Source organism: Amblyomma maculatum, chromosome 1 (assembly GCF_055883805.1).
Source record: "Amblyomma maculatum isolate TAMU_Amacu chromosome 1, ASM5588380v1, whole genome shotgun sequence".
NCBI lineage: Eukaryota > Metazoa > Arthropoda > Arachnida > Ixodida > Ixodidae > Amblyomma > Amblyomma maculatum.
The window spans coordinates 481,022,092-481,036,797 of NC_139344.1; positions in this window are offsets into that span (position 1 = coordinate 481,022,092).

A 14,706-nucleotide genomic window follows, 5' to 3' on the forward strand; every position below is an offset into this window, starting at 1 on the left:
TTTTAGCATTGCATATTAACTTATTTTTACTTGCCTTATTTCCTTGAGGACAGTTTTTGTATAACTTGCAGTTCTACCCTATATTGATGCATATTTTCTGTTCATTTTCTTTTGATGGTGTTTTTGATGTTCTGTTGTAAGAGTGCGTCAAATAAAAAATGTATTTCTTATTAAAGCTTGTAGAATATAAACCTATCTTTTTGATGTGCAAGTCATCAAAACAAAGCATTCAGGTATGGTGGCTGATGCTTCTACCTGAATTGAGACGTCATGGAGAACACTGCGGTGTCAAAGCAAAACCTGCACGGACGTTGTTTTGGTGACAAGCTCACGGCAAGTCATTTCATTTCATTCACCATCTTCCAGCGCTTCGGGGTGCCAGCGGCGCACGCAGCTAATATGCAGGGAGGCAAGTTCAAACATAGTTTTCAGTGCCAATACATGCTTTGCTGCGAGCCGTGAGAAAAGTGTGTCAACTAGCCTTTGTTGTAATCCGTACGGTATCGTGAAATAGCTACGCGCGCGCGCGTGCGGAGGGCGTCTCGGAGCTGACGGCAGCGCCGCCGCATGGGGATGAATTCTCGCTCCCTCTCCGGCGCACCGATGCTGACACCTCTCCTTCTAGCCACCATAACCGTACTCTGAGTGACATGCTGGCCATCTACGTCAACGATGCTCATTCCAACTGGGACCAGGTTCTTCCCTTCGTAACCTACGCGTACAACACTGCTATACAGACCACCACTGGATGCTCTCCCTTCTGTCTTCTTTACGGGCGCGAGCCAACCTGCACAATGGACGCGATTTTTCCCTACCGCCCTGATGTTTCTGAATCGACGCCACTCCCGGACGCCGCCCAGTACGCAGAAGAATGCCGTCGGCTTGCTCGTTCGCTTACAAAGGATAACCAGTGGCAACAAAAACACCATCGTGACACTGGCGAGGCGCCTTCGTATGCACCCAACACTCTGGTATAGCTCTGGGTTCCTGCCACAACCGCCGGCCTTTACAAAAAGCTTCTTGCTCGGTATCGCGGTCCATAGCGAGTCCTTCAAAAAACAACTTCTGTCAAATATGTAGTCGAGTCCGTTACGCCCTCTGCGGACTTGCATCGCCGTGGACGCAAAATAGTTCATGTGGACCGAATCAAGCCTTACTGCGATCCGTCGGTCCTTTCGGCTCCATGAGTCGCCAGGATGGCTCCTTTTCTACCCGGGAGGAAACTGCAGTGTGGTAATCTTCATCGTTATAGCCCCTGACATTCGTCGCGTGCTGGCGTTTCCAAGAACGAAGAAGTTGGTCATTGTCTTTGTGATTCGGTACACCTGACGCTCCACTGCAAATTCATCCTGAGCAGCTGAATCCATAAGCGTCGGCGGAATAAACACACCCCTACACAACCAATAATTTTGTCTCGAGTCGAATATCACGTCCAGCCCAGTCTCTCCTCCTGAAACACCCTTTAACCAACTCTATCACCTTTTTTGGAGCCGCGCACCGGCACTACTAGGCGGTAACAAGGAGGCTAACACCTGCAAACGAGGTTTCGCTCTGTTTCACATGCAATGAGGTCCACGTTCAAGCATGTGGCCACGCTTACCACGTGGGACCCCCCTCTCCTTTCATGACATATGTCACCATTACCACTTCGGTCTTGTCTTGTATCCCCAGGCACACCGCAGAACATAATGTTGTTTCGAGAGAGAGAAAGAAAGAGAAAGAAACTTTATTACTCCAAAAACATAGAATGTTCTTGTGATTGGGTCCTCATTCCAGGACCTCCACGGCCTTTGCCACGCCGAAATGGCCCGTTCAACTAGTAAAAGGTGATTCTCAGAGTACCTGCTGGGCAGGAAAGCCTCCCCCTGCTCCGGTTTGGTGTTGGGAATTATTGGCACTCTATTGGTTTTGTTAAAGTCCATGTTGTGTGATAAAGTGTAGGGCGCTCCGTAGCAGGGATATGTGTCCCTCTAGGCGGTCGGGTGTATGCTACTGTATAGTGAAAGGCTTGGATAAGATTTTGCTTTTAACTGCCGCGATGAGATTGGCTGTTCTTTGTTTAACGTTTTGTAAAGCGGAGGATACAGGCTTCTGGCCCCCTGGAAGTGCGCCAAAGTGTATCTGCAGTACAGGTCATCGCCTCGGTCCCTTACGCCTCCGACCTTACTCGGTTTAGACTCATTCCACGTGAAACGTCCCAGGCCACAAAACCGACCATTCTCAATTCTCTTGAAAAAAATTGGGGCAATTGTCGATCGTGTGAGTACTGTTTCTTTTTACGTAAGAGAAGTTTTCTTTTTACGTAAGCGACTTTCGAAGTTTTCACGAACACTCAAAAGTTGCTTGCAGTTAAATCTTTTTAAATCAGGTGAGAAAGCAGATACAATAACAAATTATGTTTTATATTATCGTATATATGTTGTTCCATAATGTAACTTTATTACTGCCTCCATACAAGGCTATTCTGCGTCTCCTTGATTCAATAAAAAAGCGAAAAATTGTGCATTTACAATATTTTTATCATAAACTTTGTTCATGTTTTGGTCACAATAAATTTTACAGCGTTCACTTGTTAGAGCTGATGCTAAAAATAAATTTTCTTGAATAAGCACGTTGCAAGAAAATCAGTCCCAAAGTTGGCAAAAAGCAACATTTTTCCTAAATTGAGACCTTAAAGTTCCATATTATTTATTCTTGTGCTCGTCGGCCAATTCCAAGAACTACCCAGCACAGTTTCCGTATCTGCGTACGCCAACGACATTTGCATATGGGCATCAAGTGGTGTAGAAAAGGGGGGATACACGTGTCGAAAACGCTGCACATAGGGAGGCGCCAGAAGAGCGCAGGAAGAAGAAAAAGAGAACACGAACGGCTTCCAGGAATTGGTCCGCACTTCGAACGCGCAAACGAAACGTGAGCCTAAGCTGCAGATGGCCCGCTCCTGCCCCGCGAAGACCAGCATGCCGAAGCCACAGCAGAAAGCCCTCTCCCTCTCCCCTCTTTCCTCCTTTCATGTTTCTCTCCTCTCCAGTGCTATGCGACTCTTGTAAAATAAACCCAGTCTCGTAACCGTTACCGAACGTGTGTGTGTAATTCCTTTGAGGCTCCTGCGTGCGCGGCCCTGCCGCACGAACGAGTAACGCGCAGTGAAAGAGTGGTGCGGCCTTGCTAGCATCGCTCCGTGGTGCTCGCTGTACAGTGAGACTAACCTAACAAAGAAAACTAGGAACTCTACATTTTGGTGCCGACACCCGGTCAACTGTCCTCAACGGCGACATGGAGCGACTTCAAAAGAAGCAAGCAGCACTACGACAGGCCATCGACGACATCATCGCATCAGTCGCCAACCTTCTACAACAGCCTGCAGCTGAAAGCGGTGAGCTGGAAGAAGAATTTGACCTTGTCGAGTAGTCACAAGAGTTAAAAACAGTCAACTACAGGGGTCTGGGGTCCGAAGCTTTGAGGCACTGGGCGTGACATCGAGCACGTATGGCGTGTTGTTGCTGACTGTACTTCGGAAAAGCATTCCAGATCAGCTTTGCCTTGAATATTACCGAAGGAAGGCCAGTACTGCAACCGTTCCCCAAGACGAGCTCCAAGATTTCCTCGAGTTCTTAAGAATGGAAGTGGAAAGCAGAGAACGAGCACAGTGCAGCAGCTGACAGTCCCTGAACAAGGACCTTAAACCCAGAGAGTCAAGCCTAAAGGGAAGACCGCCAACTGTATCAATCTCCGTTGTAAAAAACCTCGAGTCACAATGTTCATTTTGTGGAGCAGAAGATCACGTTACAGCAGACTGCGTGGCATCCGTTTCGCCAGACGTCAAGAAAGATATTATGGCCAAAGAGAGACGGTGCTTGAAATGCACGAAAAAAAAAAACCATCGTGCGGCCGAGTGCAAAACAGTCAAGTGGCTCAAGTGCGCGAAATACTCCGCCCGGCACGCGACAGGCGTCTGCGTAGTGAGCAAGTCGACAGCACCCCTTAAAAGAAACGATTCTGCACCTCCTGAGACTACAAGCATTCATCGTTGCAGGTTGCATAGACTGGCTGTACGCTTCGCGTGCTTTTACAGACAGCACAAGTCTGGGCGGAATCGAGCGAGAAGCGCGCCTTGGTGAGGCTTCTACTCGACGGTGGCAGCCAGAGAACATTCATAAAACAAGGCGTTTCTTAGCGTCTCAAGCTTCGAGTGGTTGCAGAAGAACGTCTCGCTATTCACACCTTCGGTACCGCCAAGCCAAACGTTACAACATGCAACAGAGTCGAGGTGTGGCTACAGAGTCGGCATAACGACCATGTAATTCGAGTCGAGGCCCTAGAGGTTCCAGAAATTTCTGGGAACTACCTGCCACCCCCTGACGCTTCCGCTACTCCCCTGGTTGCAGACCAAGGGCTCCAACTCGCTGACCTAGTCCCGGACGACTATCGGCAGGACACCGGAGTCTGTCTCCTGATTGGCGCTGACCACAACTGGGACGTGACTACAGATGTCAAGCGGGTCACTAGCAGGCTCGTCGCCGTGGAGACCATCTTTGAGTGGACACTGCAAGACAAATTGACCAAAAATATATCGACGACCTGTCTCACAACGACCGGAGTCATGCGCGTGTTGGTGACCGCCGAGCAAGATGATGATCTCTCCAGTCAGCTGAAATCATTTTGGGAACTGGAGCATCTCGGAATAGTTGACACAGAAGTCACAGGAAAGGAAGACGGTGTTTTGCGAAACTTTCAAGAAAGCACTACTTATAAGACGGCCGTTATCAGGTCGCCCTGCCCTGGATGGAGAATGCCTCAGATTTAGCAGACAACAAGGCCATCGCTACTCAGAGGCTTCGGTCATTAACAACAAAGCTGATGAAAAACAAAGACTACATGCAAGCTTACGATCAAGCGCTGAGAGAGTACCTGATTGCTGGGCATGCGGAGGAAGTCAAAGAAAATGGTGAGTCCCTAAAGGGACCTATTTATTACCTCCCGCATCGAGGCGTTCTCAGACCGACTAGCGAGACCGCTAAGCTGAGGATTGCTTTCGATGACTCTTCGAGCGCAAGAGGTGAGCTCTCGTTAAATGATGTTCTCTCTGCTGAATCAGATTTGAATCCAAGCCTCGTAGACATTCTAATCAGGATCCGAACCCACAGCATCGCTATCATGTCCGAAATCGAAAATGCATTCCTCCAGGTGCAGCTCATGGAGAGCGACCGAGACGCTTTACGCTTTCTCTGGTACGAGCGAGCCCCCAAACAGTCAGAAGCTCTGCTTCCTATTAAGGTGTACCGAACGACTAGAGTGCCATTCGGGGCAGCATCAAACCCTTTTTTGCTGACAGCAACTCTGAGGTACCATGCGGGGTCAATTAATGCAAGACCTTTATCCCAGCACAGCCAATATCATCAAGAATGACCTATATGTCGATGATTTGTTAGCAGGCGCCGACACCATGGAGAAGGCGGCACGCATCTGCGAAGAAACGCAGCGCATTATGCACTAGGCTGGCATGCGCCTATGCAAGTGGCGCTCGAATTCAGCACAACTTTCGACGATGTTCGAGAGTGAGAAAACACGAGGCAAATTGCATGAGCTCTGCCTGACTAAGACTCTCGGCGTCGAATGGCGGCCTCATACAGACGACTGCGTGTTTGAAATGAACACCCTAATAGCTTTTTTGAGTTCACGGCAAGACACGAAGAGATTTTTGCTGCAAGCATCAGCTCGTATTTTCGATTGAAATGGATTATGAAGACGGCGCGAAAGGGACGAGGACAAGGAAGGAACACCAAAATAACAGGACAGGCGTTCCTTCCTTGTCCTCGTCCCTTTCACGCCGTCTTCATAATCCACTTAAACCATGAACCAACTAGCCCAAAGCAAAGTACTTTTTGAGAGTATTTTCGACCCCTTTGGGTTTCTTGCACCAATGTCCACCACAGCAAAGGTTTTGTTACAAACCGTTTGGGAGCGAGGTACGCGCTGGGATGAGAAACTGCCTTCAGACGTACTTGAGAAACGGAAAATTTGGTGTCAACAGCTTCCAGAGCTTCGCCACATCTCCGTACCTCGAAAACTAGCCTTGAAAGGAGAGCATGACGAGCCTGAGCTTCACATTTTCTGCTATGCCAGTCCGAGAGTTTATGGTATTATCGCTTAGGTTCGGACAAAAAATGAAGATGGGAGCTTCACTGTATCCCTTTTGTTGGCGAAGTCAAGGGTGGCTCCGCTAAAACGCCTGTCATTGCCGCGGTTGGAACTAATGGTGGCCCTAATAGGAGCTCGGTTGGAAAAAACGCTTCTTCAGCAGCTGAACGAGAGAGCCATTTCGATTCACTGCTGGAGTGACTCAACCGTGGCCCTGAGCTGGATAAAAAGCACCGCCTTAAGGTGGAAACCTTTCGTTGCCAACAGAGTTCAAGAGATTCAGTCTCTGACTTATTCAGCGGTTTGGAGGCATTGCCCTGGAAAGACAAACCCCGCAAATCTATTAACAAGGGACATTATGCCTTCCGCTTTGGTTGAAAGTGAACCATAGTAGAATGGGTCGGCATGGCTGAGGACAACCAACGAGCACCCCGCGTTTCTAATTAACACTGATAGCAGCTCTCGCGCAGAGGAAGAAAGGGTTGTGCAGGTGCTCAATGCAGTAACCTGCAGTGCACCGGAGCCACTGTGGGATAATGTGAATATCAGCTTCTTAACCAGAGTTATTCGGGTAACCGCGTGGGTACAGCGTTTCCTGAATAACTCTTGAAACCCTTCCCAAAAACAAGAAGGGAGTTAACTGCGACAGAGCTGGCACAGGTCGAGAAGTACTGGCTTCGAGTGTCACAAAGGACCAGCTTCTCTGAATAAATAGGCGCCATTCAATCGTCAGCTACCCTGGACAAGAAATCCCCCATCCTAGCTCTCAACCCTTTTCCCCACTCTAACGGCATACTTAGAGTTGGCGGCAGACTTCAATATAGCGAGGAAGAAGAGAGCACGAACACCCCGCTATACTTTCCTCAGCACACCGGTTCACACTGTTGGTCCTCACGCGAGAGCACAAACGGTTGCTTCATGCGGGAGTGCGAGACATGCTATGTCACCTTCGTGAGCTCTACTTGGTACTTAGAGCGAGGCAGACTGTAAAATCCATAATCCAGCGCTGTCTTCAGTGCCAGAAACAGCGCTGCCGACTTGCTGCAGAGCCTGTGGCCCCCTTCCATCAGACCGTGTCACAAGGGCTGACCCATTTCAGATCACAGGTGTCGATTTTGCGGGCCCTTTATTTTTGAATGACAGAGGCACGACACGCAAGGGCTATGTGGTTCTCTTTACGTGCGAAGTAACCAGAGCAATCCATCTCGAACTCGTTGGCGACCTCACTTCAAACTCATTTCTCATGAAATTCAGACGATTTGTCTCCCGCCGAGCAATGATCAGTCATGTGTTGAGATAACGCTGTAACATTCAAGAGAGCATTAAAAGACCTTGAAAAGATGTTTAAAGCGGCACGGGGTAGCAGATGTCCTCACCTACATAGACAAAATGGAATATCATGGAAATTCATTGTAGAGAGAGTGGCATGGTGGGGCGGCTTTTGGGAAAGGATGGTGCGTACTGTGAAAGCCTGTCTTCGCAAAACCCTTGGAAGAAGCTGTCTTGATTTTGACGGCTGCGCAGACTCCTAACAGAGGTCGACGCGGCCGTAAATTCCCGTCCCCTCACGTATACGTCCACTCGGATGCGAGGGAGCCAGCGCCCTTAATACCAGCCCATTTCCTTGTCGGGCGTCGGCTTACAGCTTTGCCATCCATAGCTGCGGCCACTTCTGCGGAGTCAACGCGTCACGCTGCTTGATTCATTCAGGAGACGATGGAGGCGCGAATACCTCCTAGAGCTGAGGTCTCCGCACTGGACCAAACCCACGCGGCAGCGAAGTGTTACGGAAGAAGATATTGTGCTTTTAGGCGGTGAACGGACGCCCCGCCAGATGTGGACGATGGCTCGAGTCAAGGAGAGCTTCCCAGGGAGGGACGGCAATGTACGCGCCTGCACAATTGTGCTCCCAAACAAGAGGGAGCATCGGCGACCAGTGCAGGCCCTTTTTCCTTTCGAACGCTAAGGCCAGGATGTCCCACGCTCACAACAGAAATGAGCTGCAGCTCATTCGGGGGGGAGGATGTAGAAAATGGGGGATACACGTGTCGAAAACGCTGCACTTAGGGAGGCACGAGAAGAGCGCAGGAAGAACAAAACGAGAACACACACGGCTTTCAGGAATTGGTCCGCACTTCGAACGCGCAAACGAAACCCGAGCCGAAGCTTCAGATGGCCCGCTCCTGCGCCGCGAAGACCAACATGCCGAAGCCACAGCAGAAAGCCCTCTCCCTTTCCCCTCTTTCCTCCTTTCATGTTTCTCTCCTCTCCAGTGCTATGCGACTCTTGTAAAATAAACCCAGTCTCGTAACCGTTACCGAACGTGTGTGTGTCGTTCCTTTGAGGCTCCTGCGTGCGCGGCCCTGCCGCCCGAACGAGTAACGCGCAGTAAAAGAGAATCGTGGCGCGACCTTGCTAGCATCGCTCCATGGTGCTCGCTGTACAGTGAGACTAACCTAACAAAGAAAACTAGGAACTCTACAAATGGCGCGCGTCCCCAAGTACAAGCTAGATTGCAGTGTTCAGTGTCAATTATCTGATTGCTTGCGTCGTCAGGGGCTTGATCTATTGCCAATAAAAAACGTCATCTAGGCTTTTACACGCTAGTTGATGATATGGTACCCTCTGATAATTGATGAACAAGCCATTCTTTACGTGACACAACCTAAATTCCTGGGTGTCACTACAGACCGCAACCTGTAATGTTAGAAGCAGATCTCCTTTCTTTGAAGAAAACTGGACAGATTTGCACACAATGTAAGCTTTATAGCTGGCAAACCCTGGGGTCCGTCTGAGCGATCTTTGCTTCGCCTGTACCAGGCGCTTGTGGTTCGATATCTAAGATACAGTGCGCCAGTACTATCTGGGTTCGACTGAATGCCCTTCGGACACTGCACAGCACTCAGACGCGTGCTTTAAGGGCGTGCTTGGGTGTAACCTGCAAGACTTCGACGTGGGGCACATTTTATGTGGCCGGCGCTTTCTCCGCCCGCATTTATGTCCAATATAAGCCATTACGGGTGCATTTGCAACACATAACTAGGCATAATGACCACTCCCTGGTCAATATTAGTAGCGTGCGTCCAGATGCATCTTATTCAAAAGCTATCAGGACGCAATGGAATGTAATACCTACAAACTACATGCCCCACCAAGTTCAAACATAGTGGCGCTTATGAAAAGCAGACTTAGAAAACGATATGAGACAGTGGAGCGCAACGTCTGTTTTACGTCTATTTTTCATAAGCGCAACCATGTTTGAACATGTCAGTCACCAACTAGCCATATTGAAACCCTTTCGATGTCCCAGCAAATTTCGACAGCGCCATCATGGACAATTTCAAAACCTAACATGTGGGATCATATTCCAGGTATCCCACAAAAGTCGTTCATCGCCACCGCTGTACTCAAACAGTTGTCACTGTCATATATTTCATATGCATAATGACTGAGTGCATGTTTTGTCGACGGCTCAGTGACGGCCACCTATTAAGCAGCGCCGTTTGTAATGCCTGGAAGCGCGCATAGCCACCGCTTAAAACTTATGCATAAACATCATCCTTCATTCTTCATCATTCTTCAGCAAACGGAAGAACCGGAAATGGTCATGGAAAAGTCCTGACGTGGAGACTAAAAATGAAATCGATTTCATAATGTGTTCAACCCCCGCCATTATGCAAGATGTAGAGGAGGAGGAGGGGGAAAACATTTATTATGTAAACTTCCTTTTCTTCTTGAGTGGAGCCCTCAGTCCAGGGCTCCATGTGCCACCTCAATCCTGCAGGCCCGCCAGAACAGCTGTCGCTGGTCTTGCGGTTTGGTGCTGATGAAGCGGTCTCAGAAATAAATACACGTCAGTCCATAAGCCCATGGGCCACGGCAATCCTCTCGGCCCGCTCGATTAGCCGGCGTTGTTCGGCCAGCTCCGTGCGGGACAAGGCATCTTCCCAAGATGAGAGGGTGGGGTGAGGTACAGGTGGAATGCCGCCGGGTGGCTTTGGGCAGGCCCAAACAGAATGGTATAGTGTAGGTCGGTGTTGTTGGCAGGTGGGGCATTTATCTGGGTAGCGGGTGGGGAAGAACAAATGTTTGTGGTACAAATTTGTATACGTGTGAGTCTGCAATTGTCGCCATGCCACAGCTTCGGCCTTGGTGAGTGTTGGGTGCGGCGGTGGCAGAGTTCTTCTTTGTATGCGGTAATATAGTGTAATGTGGGTGTAAGACTGTGGAACTGTGCTGGCGTCCTCTGTGTCTACTTCCCCCTCCGCTTCCGTCGACAGCGCCCGGAAGGTTGCTGCTCGGGCGAGCGCGTGCGCACTCTCGTTGCCAGGAAGGGAGGAGTGACCAGGAGTCCAAACATTTTTAACAATGGGAAAGGTATGATAGTTTATAGGTGAGAGCACGCGGGAAGCCCCGAAAGATAATGTATTCTTCGCGAAGGCGCGGCACGCAGCTTGTGAATCTGTGATTATTGTGTATGTCGGACTGGTGGGATGTTTCTAACATGTGTCCATGTGGTGTATGAAGGTGAGTGCTACCGCTATGGCAATCTCCTCAGCCGTCGTGCTCGAGTTCTTGCCACGAACGGAGCCCGTAATCTTAATTGAGCCGTTGGCGTCCGTAACAGCTAGCGCCATAGCGTCTGTGCCCGATGGATATCTCGCCGCGTCGACATATAAAACAGTTTGGACACCTCTGTACTGGCGCAGAGTGCCTTGACTCTAGCGGTCCTACGACCAGTGTGGAGTGCGGGGTCCATATTCTTTGGAACTGGCGCGACCCTGATCTTAGCTGCCAGTTTGGGCGAGACGGCATGGTACCTCTGTTGCAGTGGTGTTGTCGGCTCCGGGTAGCCTAGTCTATGGAGAACAGTCCGGCCCACTCTAGTGTCTCGAAGGCGCGTGAGTTGGCCATTCCTTTGGGCTTCTATCAGCTCTTCTGCGGTATTGTGGAGGCCAAGCTGAAGCAGGCGATGCGTCGAGGTGTACGGGGGAAGTCCGAGGGCTGTCTTTACTGCCGATCGTAGGAAGATGTTCAGATGATTGAGTTCAGTTCGATTGAACTTGTGATAAGGGGCGTGAAACGTCATACGGCTGATTAATAGCACCTGCATGATTCGCATGGTATCTCTCTCCTTGAGCCCCCACGTCTGTTGGAAATACGTCGGATCAAGTGCGCCACCTGCGCGAATTGCTTCTTCAGCAGCTGTATAGTGTAGGTCACTCTGCCGTTGCTCTGCAGGTACAGGCCCAGTACCCTTAGTCGATACACTCTAGGGATGGGAATTCCTTCGAGATGCAAGTCGATTTCCCGGTTGACTAATTGGGTCCTCGCTCGTGCACGAATCACAAGCAGTTCTGATTTCTGATGTAAGCCCGCGCTCAGATGCGTACCGCTGTGTCATCTCAATTGCTTCTTGAAGGCTGTCTTGGATGTGGCCGTCAGAGCCTTTGGTGATCCATAACGTGATGTCAGCATAGAGCGCATGATGCAGATCAGGAATTCTTGACAGCAGCGGAGGAAGTCCTGCCATCGCCACGTTGAACAATGTGGGCGACAACACCGAACCCTGTGGGGTGCCTCGACCAGTGAGACGTATCGGTTCAGAGCGTACGTCTCCGATACCCAGGGTAGCAGTTCGATCCATGAGGAAAGCCCTAAAGTAATCATAAGTTCGTTGACCACAATGTGAACTCGCTAGTCCTTCCAAGATGGCATCGTGCGACACGTTGTGAAAGGCCCCCTTCAGGTCTAAGGCCAGGACAGCACGGGCCTGGGTTCTGCCGGGATGATTGATCACTTCCTCTTTAAGCTGAAGATGAACATCCTGAGTAGAGAGATGCGGCCGGAACCCGAACATGGTGTCAGGGAAGAAGATGTTGGTTTCCAAGTGTGGGTGCAGCCGCCGGAGCACTACATGCTCCATTAGTTTCCCAACACACGACGTCAAGGATATGGGTCGAAGATTCTGAAGGGCGAGCTACTTGCCTGGTTTCGGAATTAAATTTATGTCAGCATGACGCCATTCTTGCGGGAGTGTACCGGCCTTCCATACGTCATTATAATAACTGGCCAAGGCAGTTATTGATTCGTCGTCAAGGTTCTGGAGCATCTTATATGTAATACCGTCCGCCCCAGGGGCAGTGCTCCTTCTCAGGCTCGCGAGTACTGCTCGAACCTCTGATTCCGTGATGTCCTCGTCCCGGGGTGAATACTCATTTTGATGAGGGTAGTCTCTATACTGCGGTCTGGGACCCGTCAGTATATAGCGCGCCTCCAGGGCATGCAGCAGTGCAGTGCTATCTTTCGCTTCCTTATGGAGGAGTTTGGCAACCGCTTTAGAGGTTTCCTCTCTGGTTTTGGATCGGTCGAGGAGGAGAGAGATGTAGAGGTAATCGGGAAAGTGCGATGCAGTGACCACAGGAAGGTGAGGTCACCAATTAGCCTAAATCTGAAGAAGGAACGTAACAGATTAGTAAGAAAGAAACCCATCAACGAATTAGCGGTGAGGGGGAGGGCAGGAGGGTTCAGGATCTCGCTACAGAATAGATATTCAGCTCTAAACGAGGATGGCGACATTACCCTAGAAGCAATGAACAATAATTTCAGAGATATCATTACTGAATGTGCGGTAGAAGTAGGCGGTAGGATAGTTAGAGAGGATACCGGTAAGCTGTCTAAGGAGACGAAAGATTTGATTAAAAACGCCGGAGTAGGAAAGCTTCCAATCCAACAGACCAGACTGAATTCGCAGAGATATCAAGGCTAATCAATAAGCGCAAGGTGGCCGATATAAGGAAGTATAACATGGAGAAGATTGAGCATGCTGTAAAGAACGGGGGAAGCCTAAAAGCGGTAAAGAAGAAATTGGGCATAGGCAAAAACCAGATGTATGCGATAAGCGACAAGGCGGGCAACGTCATCACGAATATGGACAAGATAGTCAAAGTAGCCGAGTAGTTTTATACAGATCTCTACAGTAGCCAAAGAAGTCAGGACTGTAAGGAGATTGGCGGTAGAGAAAAACAGTCAGACATTCCACCAGTGACGAAGGACGAGGTCAAGAAAGCATTAGAAACTATGAAAAGGGGGAGTCAGCTGAAGAAGATCAGATAACTACAGATTTGCTAAAGGACAGCGGGGATATCGTGTTAGAAAAACTGGCCAACCTGTATACGCAGTGCCTGGTGTCATCGATGGTACCGGAACCATTGAAGAATGCAAACATTATCCTCATTCATAAGAAAGGAGACCCTAAAGACCTTAAAAATTACAGACCAATCAGCTTTCTGTCTGTTACGTATAAGGTATTTACTAAGGTAATCGCTAATAGAATCAGGACAACCTTAGACTGCAATCAAGCAAAGGATCAAGCAGGTTTTCGGAAACGGTACTCTACTATCGATCATATCCATACCATCAATCAGGTAATAGAAAAATGCTCGGAAAATACCCTGCCCTTATACATAGCATTCATTGATTACGAAGAAGCATTTGACTCTGTTGAAACCTCGGCGGTGATGCAGGCATTGCGAAATCAGGGGTTAGACGAGCCGTATGTGAAAGTGCTGGAAGATATATATAGTGGCTGTACAGCAACCATAGTTCTGCATAAAGAAAGTAACAAAATTCCCATAAAGAAAGGTGTTAGGCAAGGAGACACAATGTCCCCAGTACTATTCACAGCTTGCTTAGAGGAACTATTCGGAGACTTGGAATGGGAGCAGTTACGGATAAGGGTAAATGGAGAATACCTCAGTAATCTGCGATTTGCTGATGACATTGCCTTGCTAAGCAACTGGGGGATGAACTGCAAATAATGATTGATGACCTAGACAAGAAAATAGAAATGTAGGCTTGAAAATCAATATGCAGAGGACTAAGGTAATGTTCAACAGCCTCGGGAAGCAGCAGCAGTTTACATTAGGTAGCGAAGTAGTGGAAGTAGTAGGCGAATATGTCGACTTAGGACAGATAGTAACCGCAGATCCAGACCATGAAAAGGAAATAAGAAGAAGAATAAGATTTGGATGGAGCGCATTTGGCAAGCACTCGCAGATATGACTAGCAGCTTACCGGTATCGCTCAAGAGGACAGTATACAGCATTTGCATCTTACCTGTACTCAGCTATGAGGCTGAAACGTGGAGGTTAACCAAGAGAGTTCTACCTAAGTTCAGGACAACCCAGAGGGCTATGGAACGAAAAATGGTAGGGGTAACATTAAGAGATAGGAAGCGTGCAGAGCAGGTCAGAGAAATAACTCAAGTTACCGACATTCTCGTGGAAATTAGGAAGAAGAAATGGGCATGGGCAGGACATGTAGTCCGAAGAGACGATAACCGATGGTCGCTTAGGGTAGCAAACTAGATTCCAAGGGAAGGAAAGCGTAGCAGGGGGCGGCAGAAAGTTAGGTGGGCGGATGAGGTTAAGAAGTTCGCAGGGGTCAAGTGGATGCAGCTAGCACAGAACCGGGTTAAGTGGAGAAATATGGGAGAGGCCTTTGCCCTGCAGTGGGTATAGTCAGGCTAATGATGATGATGATAAACATCATCCACGGCAACTG